Source organism: Triturus cristatus, chromosome 11 (assembly GCF_964204655.1).
Source record: "Triturus cristatus chromosome 11, aTriCri1.1, whole genome shotgun sequence".
NCBI lineage: Eukaryota > Metazoa > Chordata > Amphibia > Caudata > Salamandridae > Triturus > Triturus cristatus.
This window is the reverse complement of record NC_140594.1, coordinates 1,141,242,762-1,141,256,159: the sequence shown is the minus strand read 5'-3', so window position 1 is coordinate 1,141,256,159 and position 13,398 is coordinate 1,141,242,762. Positions and strand designations below refer to the sequence as shown.

The 13,398-nt window shown below is 44.8% G+C and overlaps 7 non-coding genes across 7 annotated transcripts; all 7 read left to right on the top strand.

Annotated features, from left to right (window-relative positions):
* Positions 1-719: 719 nt before the first annotated feature.
* TRNAG-CCC (transfer RNA glycine (anticodon CCC)) lies at positions 720-791 on the top strand. The gene has a single exon. It is a non-coding gene; the product is annotated as a tRNA-Gly (tRNA).
* A 1,527-nt stretch (positions 792-2,318) lies between these two features.
* On the top strand, positions 2,319-2,390 carry TRNAG-CCC (transfer RNA glycine (anticodon CCC)). The gene has a single exon. It is a non-coding gene; the product is annotated as a tRNA-Gly (tRNA).
* Positions 2,391-3,905: 1,515 nt separating this feature from the next.
* Positions 3,906-3,977, top strand: TRNAG-CCC (transfer RNA glycine (anticodon CCC)). The gene has a single exon. It is a non-coding gene; the product is annotated as a tRNA-Gly (tRNA).
* A 1,527-nt stretch (positions 3,978-5,504) lies between these two features.
* Positions 5,505-5,576, top strand: TRNAG-CCC (transfer RNA glycine (anticodon CCC)). The gene has a single exon. It is a non-coding gene; the product is annotated as a tRNA-Gly (tRNA).
* Positions 5,577-7,103: 1,527 nt separating this feature from the next.
* On the top strand, positions 7,104-7,175 carry TRNAG-CCC (transfer RNA glycine (anticodon CCC)). The gene has a single exon. It is a non-coding gene; the product is annotated as a tRNA-Gly (tRNA).
* A 1,527-nt stretch (positions 7,176-8,702) lies between these two features.
* TRNAG-CCC (transfer RNA glycine (anticodon CCC)) lies at positions 8,703-8,774 on the top strand. Its single transcript has one exon. It is a non-coding gene; the product is annotated as a tRNA-Gly (tRNA).
* A 3,104-nt stretch (positions 8,775-11,878) lies between these two features.
* TRNAG-CCC (transfer RNA glycine (anticodon CCC)) lies at positions 11,879-11,950 on the top strand. Its single transcript has one exon. It is a non-coding gene; the product is annotated as a tRNA-Gly (tRNA).
* Positions 11,951-13,398: the final 1,448 nt, after the last annotated feature.

The following is a 13,398-nucleotide window of genomic DNA, read 5'->3' as shown; positions in this document are numbered from 1 at the left end:
GCAGCATGCTTAGGCAAATGAGGAGCGAGACCCACCAATCCCTCGCCACTTCGCTGAAAGCTCCTCCTCTGCATAAAGAGAACACTTTTACAAGGGAGCAGAGTGGCGCAGCGGAAGCGTGCTGGGCCCATAACCCAGAGGTCGATGGATCGAAACCATCCTCTGCTATTATATTTCTTGTTTTTTCTTCTGAGGACCAATCTGTCATTTCCACGCTACCAGCAAGGAAAAGCGCAGGCTTGTGCTAGCTATGTGAGAAAAGACTTCTCAACTATCTGTCTCTGCTAAAATACAAGAGAGTGATCGCCAAAGGATCAACCCCATACTTTGAAAGTAAAGATACCCAATTATAAGCATGAATGACTGGTGGGACCGTCACACGTTTTTCTGGGCATGCTTTGAATGTCATTCTTGCCTTTTCGTTCTGCTCTTATCATTCTCCTGGGCATTTCATGGAAGGCACTCTCTTTCTCTTCGCTGCTTTGCTTCCAATGCTGCCTAAATATGTTCATTTCCACTATTTGTACTACTGCTTTCCATTTCTTCTCTTCTGCACAGATTTGGCCTTGGTTTCAATCCCCAGTTCCTTACCCTCTACAAGAAACTTTCTACTGCTTTTCATGTTGGTATCTAAACCAAATGCACCATTGAAACTGGTGCAAGATAGTCATTGAACTCGGGGTTGTAATCTTTAGAACCGAGAGCACCCACATCATAGGGCGTTGGTGGTATAGTGGTGAGCATAGCTGCTTCCCAAGCAGTTGACCCGGGTTCGATTCCCGGCCAATGCAGTGCAAATTTTTATATGTTCTCCAAGCAGGATTTGTTTTAATGCAACATGTCACAAAACGGAAATATCATGAACAGATTAATCAGACGTTAAATTAAAAAAAAAATGAAATACTTAGGCAGGCATCTCGATCGCCCCATCTGCTACATTCATTGTCCTATTAGATGCTATTTTCCAAAAAGCAGAGTTACCACTCACATGTGCTGGTAATAAATATGTTGCGGGCGGTAGACAATGAAAGGGCTGAACCCCGACCAGACATTCTAACTCTAGCATCTCTATATTAAAAAGCATTTCTAGGCAATATCTAGCACGTGAATAAAAGTAGGCAAGATCCACCGATGAATCTGGCAAAAGTCCCCAACGATTTTGTGCACACTTGTTCTCTCACCTGAATGCAGCGCCACCTTGTAGCCATCGGATGTAACTGCAGCTCACAAAATGTTATATCAGAGAGCAAGTTGAGAGGACTCCAAGAGGCAGATGTCCATGGAAAGAGCCTCTCACGACAGCAGGAAGGTTGGATATTTCAAGATGGCAACATTTCCTGTCCAATGTCCTCACGTCCCGAACGCTCCCAAACGCTCAAAAGCCTCACACCGGGCAAGCCCTCACCGGGTAGATCTCTGGCTCCCAGTTAAAATCAAATCCTGAGCATGCTAGCGCTAGGATCAAAGAGAGAGGAGAGGGTTAGAGAGCTGCTATCTTGGTAAAGGCCTGAAACTGCTAGTTCCCAAGAGGGTCTGCACTTTCAGTTATGACTGACTGTGAGACGAGAAGATGAAGATTTTCTGCACCCAGCATACATTGCAGCATGCTTAGGCAAATGAGGAGCGAGACCCACCAATCCCTCGCCACTTCCCTGAAAGCTCCTCCTCTGCATAAAGAGAACACTTTTACAAGGGAGCAGAGTGGCGCAGCGGAAGCGTGCTGGGCCCATAACCCAGAAGTCGATGGATCGAAACCATCCTCTGCTATAATATTTCTTGTTTTTTCTTCTGAGAACCAATCTGTCATTTCCACGCTACCAGCAAGGAAAAGCGCAGGCTTGTGCTAGCTATGTGAGAAAAGACTTCTCAACTATCTGTCTCTGCTGAAATACAAGAGAGTGATCGCCAAAGGATCAACCCCATACTTTGAAAGTAAAGATACCCAATTATAAGCATAAATGACTGGTGGGACCGTCACACGTTTTTCTGGGCATGCTTTGAATGTCATTCTTGCCTTTTCGTTCTGCTCTTATCATTCTCCTGGGCATTTCATGGAAGGCACTCTCTTTCTCTTCGCTGCTTTGCTTCCAATGCTGCCTAAATATGTTCATTTCCACTATTTGTACTACTGCTTTCCATTTCTTCTCTTCTGCACAGATTTGGCCTTGGTTTCAATCCCCAGTTCCTTACCCTCTACAAGAAACTTTCTACTGCTTTTCATGTTGGTATCTAAACCAAATGCACCATTGAAACTGGTGCAAGATAGTCATTGAACTCGGGGTTGTAATCTTTAGAACCGAGAGCAACCACATCATAGGGCATTGGTGGTATAGTGGTGAGCATGGCTGCTTCCCAAGCAGTTGACCCGGGTTCGATTCCCGGCCAATGCAGTGCAAATTTTTATATGTTCTCCAAGCAGGATTTGTTTTAATGCAACATGTCACAAAACGGAAATATCATGAACAGATTAATCAGACGTTAAATTAAAAAAAAAATGAAATACTTAGGCAGGCATCTCGATCGCCCCATCTGCTACATTCATTGTCCTATTAGATGCTATTTTCCAAAAAGCAGAGTCACCACTCACATGTGCTGGTAATAAATATGTTGCGGGCGGTAGACAATGAAAGGGCTGAACCCCGACTAGACATTCTAACTGTAGCATCTCTATATTAAAAAGCATTTCTAGGCAATATCTAGCATGTGAATAAAAGTAGGCAAGATCCACCGATGAATCTGGCAAAAGTCCCCAACGATTTTGTGCACACTTGTTCTCTCACCTGAATGCAGCGCCACCTTGTAGCCATCGGATGTAACTGCAGCTCACAAAATGTTATATCAGAGAGCAAGTTGAGAGGACTCCAAGAGGCAGATGTCCATGGAAAGAGCCTCTCATGACAGCAGGAAGGTTGGATATTTCAAGATGGCAACATTTCCTGTCCAACGTCCTGACGTCCCGAACGCTCCCAAACGCTCAAAAGCCTCGCCCTCACCGGGTAGATCTCTGGCTCCCAGTTAAAATCAAATCCTGAGCATGCTAGCGCTAGGATCAAAGAGAGAGGAGAGGGTTAGAGAGCTGCTATCTTGGTAAAGGCCTGAAACTGCTAGTTCCCAAGAGGGTCTGCACTTTCAGTTATGACTGACTGTGAGACGAGAAGATGAAGATTTTCTGCACCCAGCATACATTGCAGCATGCTTAGGCAAATGAGGAGCGAGACCCACCAATCCCTCGCCACTTCTCTGAAAGCTCCTCCTCTGCATAAAGAGAACACTTTTACAAGGGAGCAGAGTGGCGCAGCGGAAGCGTGCTGGGCCCATAACCCAGAGGTCGATGGATTGAAACCATCCTCTGCTATAATATTTCTTGTTTTTTCTTCTGAGGACCAATCTGTCATTTCCACGCTACCAGCAAGGAAAAGCGCAGGCTTGTGCTAGCTATGTGAGAAAAGACTTCTCAACTATCTGTCTCTGCTGAAATACAAGAGAGTGATCGCCAAAGGATCAACCCCATACTTTGAAAGTAAAGATACCCAATTATAAGCATAAATGACTGGTGGGACCGTCACACGTTTTTCTGGGCATGCTTTGAATGTCATTCTTGCCTTTTCGTTCTGCTCTTATCATTCTCCTGGGCATTTCATGGAAGGCACTCTCTTTCTCTTCGCTGCTTGCTTCCAATGCTGCCTAAATATGTTCATTTCCACTATTTGTACTACTGCTTTCCATTTCTACTCTTCTGCACAGATTTGGCCTTGGTTTCAATCCCCAGTTCCTTACCCTCTACAAGAAACTTTCTACTGCTTTTCATGTTGGTATCTAAACCAAATGCACCATTGAAACTGGTGCAAGATAGTCATTGAACTCGGGGTTGTAATCTTTAGAACCGAGAGCACCCACAACATAGGGCGTTGGTGGTATAGTGGTGAGCATAGCTGCTTCCCAAGCAGTTGACCCGGGTTCGATTCCCGGCCAATGCAGTGCAAATTTTTATATGTTCTCCAAGCAGGATTTGTTTTAATGCAACATGTCACAAAACGGAAATATCATGAACAGATTAATCAGACGTTAAATTAAAAAAAAAATGAAATACTTAGGCAGGCATCTCGATCGCCCCATCTGCTACATTCATTGTCCTATTAGATGCTATTTTCCAAAAAGCAGAGTCACCACTCACATGTGCTGGTAATAAATATGTTGCGGGCGGTAGACAATGAAAGGGCTGAACCCCGACCAGACATTCTAACTCTAGCATCTCTATATTAAAAAGCATTTCTAGGCAATATCTAGCATGTGAATAAAAGTAGGCAAGATCCACCGATGAAACTGGCAAAAGTCCCCAACGATTTTCTGCACACTTGTTCTCTCACCTGAATGCAGCGCCACCTTGTAGCCATCGGATGTAACTGCAGCTCACAAAATGTTATATCAGAGAGCAAGTTGAGAGGACTCCAAGAGGCAGATGTCCATGGAAAGAGCCTCTCACGACAGCAGGAAGGTTGGATATTTCAAGATGGCAACATTTCCTGTCCAATGTCCTCACGTCCCGAACGCTCCCAAACGCTCAAAAGCCTCACACCAGGCAAGCCCTCACCGGGTAGATCTCTGGCTCCCAGTTAAAATCAAATCCTGAGCATGCTAGCGCTAGGATCAAAGAGAGAGGAGAGGGTTAGAGAGCTGCTATCTTGGTAAAGGCCTGAAACTGCTAGTTCCCAAGAGGGTCTGCACTTTCAGTTATGACTGACTGTGAGACGAGAAGATGAAGATTTTCTGCACCCAGCATACATTGCAGCATGCTTAGGCAAATGAGGAGCGAGACCCACCAATCCCTCGCCACTTCGCTGAAAGCTCCTCCTCTGCATAAAGAGAACACTTTTACAAGGGAGCAGAGTGGCGCAGCGGAAGCGTGCTGGGCCCATAACCCAGAGGTCGATGGATCGAAACCATCCTCTGCTATAATATTTCTTGTTTTTTCTTCTGAGAACCAATCTGTCATTTCCACGCTACAAGCAAGGAAAAGCGCAGGCTTGTGCTAGCTATGTGAGAAAAGACTTCTCAACTATCTGTCTCTGCTGAAACACAACAGAGTGATCGCCAAAGGATCAACCCCATACTTTGAAAGTAAAGATACCCAATTATAAGCATAAATGACTGGTGGGACCGTCACACGTTTTTCTGGGCATGCTTTGAATGTCATTCTTGCCTTTTCGTTCTGCTCTTATCATTCTCCTGGGCATTTCATGGAAGGCACTCTCTTTCTCTTCGCTGCTTTGCTTCCAATGCTGCCTAAATATGTTCATTTCCACTATTTGTACTACTGCTTTCCATTTCTTCTCTTCTGCACAGATTTGGCCTTGGTTTCAATCCCCAGTTCCTTACCCTCTACAAGAAACTTTCTACTGCTTTTCATGTTGGTATCTAAACCAAATGCACCATTGAAACTGGTGCAAGATAGTCATTGAACTCGGGGTTGTAATCTTTAGAACCGAGAGCAACCACATCATAGGGCGTTGGTGGTATAGTGGTGAGCATAGCTGCTTCCCAAGCAGTTGACCCGGGTTCGATTCCCGGCCAATGCAGTGCAAATTTTTATATGTTCTCCAAGCAGGATTTGTTTTAATGCAACATGTCACAAAACGGAAATATCATGAACAGATTAATCAGACGTTAAATTAAAAAAAAAATGAAATACTTAGGCAGGCATCTCGATCGCCCCATCTGCTACATTCATTGTCCTATTAGATGCTATTTTCCAAAAAGCAGAGTCACCACTCACATGTGCTGGTAATAAATATGTTGCGGGCGGTAGACAATGAAAGGGCTGAACCCCGACCAGACATTCTAACTCTAGCATCTCTATATTAAAAAGCATTTCTAGGCAATATCTAGCATGTGAATAAAAGTAGGCAAGATCCACCGATGAATCTGGCAAAAGTCCCCAACGATTTTGTGCACACTTGTTCTCTCACCTGAATGCAGCGCCACCTTGTAGCCATCGGATGTAACTGCAGCTCACAAAATGTTATATCAGAGAGCAAGTTGAGAGGACTCCAAGAGGCAGATGTCCATGGAAAGAGCCTCTCACGACAGCAGGAAGGTTGGATATTTCAAGATGGCAACATTTCCTGTCCAATGTCCTCACGTCCCGAACGCTCCCAAACGCTCAAAAGCCTCACACCAGGCAAGCCCTCACCGGGTAGATCTCTGGCTCCCAGTTAAAATCAAATCCTGAGCATGCTAGCGCTAGGATCAAAGAGAGAGGAGAGGGTTAGAGAGCTGCTATCTTGGTAAAGGCCTGAAACTGCTAGTTCCCAAGAGGGTCTGCACTTTCAGTTATGACTGACTGTGAGACGAGAAGATGAAGATTTTCTGCACCCAGCATACATTGCAGCATGCTTAGGCAAATGAGGAGCGAGACCCACCAATCCCTCGCCACTTCGCTGAAAGCTCCTCCTCTGCATAAAGAGAACACTTTTACAAGGGAGCAGAGTGGCGCAGCGGAAGCGTGCTGGGCCCATAACCCAGAGGTCGATGGATCGAAACCATCCTCTGCTATAATATTTCTTGTTTTTTCTTCTGAGGACCAATCTGTCATTTCCACGCTACCAGCAAGGAAAAGCGCAGGCTTGTGCTAGCTATGTGAGAAAAGACTTCTCAACTATCTGTCTCTGCTGAAATACAAGAGAGTGATCGCCAAAGGATCAACCCCATACTTTGAAAGTAAAGATACCCAATTATAAGCATAAATGACTGGTGGGACCGTCACACGTTTTTCTGGGCATGCTTTGAATGTCATTTTTGCCTTTTCGTTCTGCTCTTATCATTCTCCTGGGCATTTCATGGAAGGCACTCTCTTTCTCTTCGCTGCTTTGCTTCCAATGCTGCCTAAATATGTTCATTTCCACTATTTGTACTACTGCTTTCCATTTCTTCTCTTCTGCACAGATTTGGCCTTGGTTTCAATCCCCAGTTCCTTACCCTCTACAAGAAACTTTCTACTGCTTTTCATGTTGGTATCTAAACCAAATGCACCATTGAAACTGGTGCAAGATAGTCATTGAACTCGGGGTTGTAATCTTTAGAACCGAGAGCACCCACATCATAGGGCGTTGGTGGTATAGTGGTGAGCATAGCTGCTTCCCAAGCAGTTGACCCGGGTTCGATTCCCGGCCAATGCAGTGCAAATTTTTATATGTTCTCCAAGCAGGATTTGTTTTAATGCAACATGTCACAAAACGGAAATATCATGAACAGATTAATCAGACGTTAAATTAAAAAAAAAATGAAATACTTAGGCAGGCATCTCGATCGCCCCATCTGCTACATTAATTGTCCTATTAGATGCTATTTTCCAAAAAGCAGAGTCACCACTCACATGTGCTGGTAATAAATATGTTGGGGGCTGTAGACAATGAAAGGGCTGAACCCCGACCAGACATTCTAACTCTAGCATCTCTATATTAAAAAGCATTTCTAGGCAATATCTAGAATGTGAATAAAAGTAGGCAAGATCCACCGATGAATCTGGCAAAAGTCCCCAACGATTTTGTGCACACTTGTTCTCTCACCTGAATGCAGCGCCACCTTGTAGCCATCGGATGTAACTGCAGCTCACAAAATGTTATATCAGAGAGCAAGTTGAGAGGACTCCAAGAGGCAGATGTCCATGGAAAGAGCCTCTCACGACAGCAGGAAGGTTGGATATTTCAAGATGGCAACATTTCCTGTCCAATGTCCTCACGTCCCGAACGCTCCCAAACGCTCAAAAGCCTCACACCGGGCAAGCCCTCACCGGGTAGATATCTGGCTCCCAGTTAAAATCAAATCCTGAGCATGCTAGCGCTAGGATCAAAGAGAGAGGAGAGGGTTAGAGAGCTGCTATCTTGGTAAAGGCCTGAAACTGCTGGTTCCCAAGAGGGTCTGCACTTTCAGTTATGACTGACTGTGAGACGAGAAGATGAAGATTTTCTGCACCCAGCATACATTGCAGCATGCTTAGGCAAATGAGGAGCGAGACCCACCAATCCCTCGCCACTTCGCTGAAAGCTCCTCCTCTGCATAAAGAGAACACTTTTACAAGGGAGCAGAGTGGCGCAGCGGAAGCGTGCTGGGCCCATAACCCAGAGGTCGATGGATCGAAACCATCCTCTGCTATAATATTTCTTGTTTTTTCTTCTGAGAACCAATCTGTCATTTCCACGCTACCAGCAAGGAAAAGCGCAGGCTTGTGCTAGCTATGTGAGAAAAGACTTCTCAACTATCTGTCTCTGCTGAAATACAAGAGAGTGATCGCCAAAGGATCAACCCCATACTTTGAAAGTAAAGATACCCAATTATAAGCATAAATGACTGGTGGGACCGTCACACGTTTTTCTGGGCATGCTTTGAATGTCATTTTTGCCTTTTCGTTCTGCTCTTATCATTCTCCTGGGCATTTCATGGAAGGCACTCTCTTTCTCTTCGCTGCTTTGCTTCCAATGCTGCCTAAATATGTTCATTTCCACTATTTATACTACTGCTTTCCATTTCTTCTCTTCTGCACAGATTTGGCCTTGGTTTCAATCCCCAGTTCCTTACCCTCTACAAGAAACTTTCTACTGCTTTTCATGTTGGTATCTAAACCAAATGCACCATTGAAACTGGTGCAAGATAGTCATTGAACTCGGGGTTGTAATCTTTAGAACCGAGAGCACCCACATCATAGGGCGTTGGTGGTATAGTGGTGAGCATAGCTGCTTCCCAAGCAGTTGACCCGGGTTCGATTCCCGGCCAATGCAATGCAAATTTTTATATGTTCTCCAAGCAGGATTTGTTTTAATGCAACATGTCACAAAACGGAAATATCATGAACAGATTAATCAGACGTTAAATTAAAAAAAAAATGAAATACTTAGGCAGGCATCTCGATCGCCCCATCTGCTACATTAATTGTCCTATTAGATGCTATTTTCCAAAAAGCAGAGTCACCACTCACATGTGCTGGTAATAAATATGTTGCGGGCGGTAGACAATGAAAGGGCTGAACCCCGACCAGACATTCTAACTCTAGCATCTCTATATTAAAAAGCATTTCTAGGCAATATCTAGCATGTGAATAAAAGTAGGCAAGATCCACCGATGAATCTGGCAAAAGTCCCCAACGATTTTGTGCACACTTGTTCTCTCACCTGAATGCAGCGCCACCTTGTAGCCATCGGATGTAACTGCAGCTCACAAAATGTTATATCAGAGAGCAAGTTGAGAGGACTCCAAGAGGCAGATGTCCATGGAAAGAGCCTCTCATGACAGCAGGAAGGTTGGATATTTCAAGATGGCAACATTTCCTCTCCAACGTCCTCACGTCCCGAACGCTCCCAAACGCTCAAAAGCCTCGCCCTCACCGGGTAGATCTCTGGCTCCTAGTTAAAATCAAATCCTGAGCATGCTAGCGCTAGGATCAAAGAGAGAGGAGAGGGTTAGAGAGCTGCTATCTTGGTAAAGGCCTGAAACTGCTAGTTCCCAAGAGGGTCTGCACTTTCAGTTATGACTGACTGTGAGACGAGAAGATGAAGATTTTCTGCACCCAGCATACATTGCAGCATGCTTAGGCAAATGAGGAGCGAGACCCACCAATCCCTCGCCACTTCGCTGAAAGCTCCTCCTCTGCATAAAGAGAACACTTTTACAAGGGAGCAGAGTGGCGCAGCGGAAGCGTGCTGGGCCCATAACCCAGAGGTCGATGGATCGAAACCATCCTCTGCTATAATATTTCTTGTTTTTTCTTCTGAGAACCAATCTGTCATTTCCACGCTACCAGCAAGGAAAAGCGCAGGCTTGTGCTAGCTATGTGAGAAAAGACTTCTCAACTATCTGTCTCTGCTGAAATACAAGAGAGTGATCGCCAAAGGATCAACCCCATACTTTGAAAGTAAAGATACCCAATTATAAGCATAAATGACTGGTGGGACCGTCACACGTTTTTCTGGGCATGCTTTGAATGTCATTCTTGCCTTTTCGTTCTGCTCTTATCATTCTCCTGGGCATTTCATGGAAGGCACTCTCTTTCTCTTCGCTGCTTTGCTTCCAATGCTGCCTAAATATGTTCATTTCCACTATTTGTACTACTGCTTTCCATTTCTTCTCTTCTGCACAGATTTGGCCTTGGTTTCAATCCCCAGTTCCTTACCCTCTACAAGAAACTTTCTACTGCTTTTCATGTTGGTATCTAAACCAAATGCACCATTGAAACTGGTGCAAGATAGTCATTGAACTCGGGGTTGTAATCTTTAGAACCGAGAGCAACCACATCATAGGGCGTTGGTGGTATAGTGGTGAGCATAGCTGCTTCCCAAGCAGTTGACCCGGGTTCGATTTCCGGCCAATGCAGTGCAAATTTTTATATGTTCTCCAAGCAGGATTTGTTTTAATGCAACATGTCACAAAACGGAAATATCATGAACAGATTAATCAGACGTTAAATTAAAAAAAAAATGAAATACTTAGGCAGGCATCTCGATCGCCCCATCTGCTACATTCATTGTCCTATTAGATGCTATTTTCCAAAAAGCAGAGTCACCACTCACATGTGCTGGTAATAAATATGTTGCGGGCGGTAGACAATGAAAGGGCTGAACCCCGACTAGACATTCTAACTGTAGCATCTCTATATTAAAAAGCATTTCTAGGCAATATCTAGCATGTGAATAAAAGTAGGCAAGATCCACTGATGAATCTGGCAAAAGTCCCCAACGATTTTGTGCACACTTGTTCTCTCACCTGAATGCAGCGCCACCTTGTAGCCATCGGATGTAACTGCAGCTCACAAAATGTTATATCAGAGAGCAAGTTGAGAGGACTCCAAGAGGCAGATGTCCATGGAAAGAGCCTCTCATGACAGCAGGAAGGTTGGATATTTCAAGATGGCAACATTTCCTGTCCAACGTCCTCACGTCCCGAACGCTCCCAAACGCTCAAAAGCCTCACCCTCACCGGGTAGATCTCTGGCTCCCAGTTAAAATCAAATCCTGAGCATGCTAGCGCTAGGATCAAAGAGAGAGGAGAGGGTTAGAGAGCTGCTATCTTGGTAAAGGCCTGAAACTGCTAGTTCCCAAGAGGGTCTGCACTTTCAGTTATGACTGACTGTGAGACGAGAAGATGAAGATTTTCTGCACCCAGCATACATTGCAGCATGCTTAGGCAAATGAGGAGCGAGACCCACCAATCCCTCGCCACTTCGCTGAAAGCTCCTCCTCTGCATAAAGAGAACACTTTTACAAGGGAGCAGAGTGGCGCAGCGGAAGCGTGCTGGGCCCATAACCCAGAGGTCGATGGATCGAAACCATCCTCTGCTATAATATTTCTTGTTTTTTCTTCTGAGGACCAATCTGTCATTTCCACGCTACCAGCAAGGAAAAGCGCAGGCTTGTGCTAGCTATGTGAGAAAAGACTTCTCAACTATCTGTCTCTGCTGAAATACAAGAGAGTGATCGCCAAAGGATCAACCCCATACTTTGAAAGTAAAGATACCCAATTATAAGCATAAATGACTGGTGGGACCGTCACACGTTTTTCTGGGCATGCTTTGAATGTCATTCTTGCCTTTTCGTTCTGCTCTTATCATTCTCCTGGGCATTTCATGGAAGGCACTCTCTTTCTCTTCGCTGCTTTGCTTCCAATGCTGCCTAAATATGTTCATTTCCACTATTTGTACTACTGCTTTCCATTTCTTCTCTTCTGCACAGATTTGGCCTTGGTTTCAATCCCCAGTTCCTTACCCTCTACAAGAAACTTTCTACTGCTTTTCATGTTGGTATCTAAACCAAATGCACCATTGAAACTGGTGCAAGATAGTCATTGAACTCGGGGTTGTAATCTTTAGAACCGAGAGCACCCACATCATAGGGCGTTGGTGGTATAGTGGTGAGCATAGCTGCTTCCCAAGCAGTTGACCCGGGTTCGATTCCCGGCCAATGCAGTGCAAATTTTTATATGTTCTCCAAGCAGGATTTGTTTTAATGCAACATGTCACAAAACGGAAATATCATGAACAGATTAATCAGACGTTAAATTAAAAAAAAATGAAATACTTAGGCAGGCATCTCGATCGCCCCATCTGCTACATTCATTGTCCTATTAGATGCTATTTTCCAAAAAGCAGAGTCACCACTCACATGTGCTGGTAATAAATATGTTGCGGGCGGTAGACAATGAAAGGGCTGAACCCCGACCAGACATTCTAACTCTAGCATCTCTATATTAAAAAGCATTTCTAGGCAATATCTAGCATGTGAATAAAAGTAGGCAAGATCCACCGATGAAACTGGCAAAAGTCCCCAACGATTTTCTGCACACTTGTTCTCTCACCTGAATGCAGCGCCACCTTGTAGCCATCGGATGTAACTGCAGCTCACAAAATGTTATATCAGAGAGCAAGTTGAGAGGACTCCAAGAGGCAGATGTCCATGGAAAGAGCCTCTCACGACAGCAGGAAGGTTGGATATTTCAAGATGGCAACATTTCCTGTCCAATGTCCTCACGTCCCGAACGCTCCCAAATGCTCAAAAGCCTCACACCAGGCAAGCCCTCACCGGGTAGATCTCTGGCTCCCAGTTAAAATCAAATCCTGAGCATGCTAGCGCTAGGATCAAAGAGAGAGGAGAGGGTTAGAGAGCTGCTATCTTGGTAAAGGCCTGAAACTGCTAGTTCCCAAGAGGGTCTGCACTTTCAGTTATGACTGACTGTGAGACGAGAAGATGAAGATTTTCTGCACCCAGCATACATTGCAGCATGCTTAGGCAAATGAGGAGCGAGACCCACCAATCCCTCGCCACTTCGCTGAAAGCTCCTCCTCTGCATAAAGAGAACACTTTTACAAGGGAGCAGAGTGGCGCAGCGGAAGCGTGCTGGGCCCATAACCCAGAGGTCGATGGATCGAAACCATCCTCTGCTATAATATTTCTTGTTTTTTCTTCTGAGAACCAATCTGTCATTTCCACGCTACAAGCAAGGAAAAGCGCAGGCTTGTGCTAGCTATGTGAGAAAAGACTTCTCAACTATCTGTCTCTGCTGAAACACAACAGAGTGATCGCCAAAGGATCAACCCCATACTTTGAAAGTAAAGATACCCAATTATAAGCATAAATGACTGGTGGGACCGTCACACGTTTTTCTGGGCATGCTTTGAATGTCATTCTTGCCTTTTCGTTCTGCTCTTATCATTCTCCTGGGCATTTCATGGAAGGCACTCTCTTTCTCTTCGCTGCTTTGCTTCCAATGCTGCCTAAATATGTTCATTTCCACTATTTGAACTACTGCTTTCCATTTCTTCTCTTCTGCACAGATTTGGCCTTGGTTTCAATCCCCAGTTCCTTACCCTCTACAAGAAACTTTCTACTGCTTTTCATGTTGGTATCTAAACCAAAT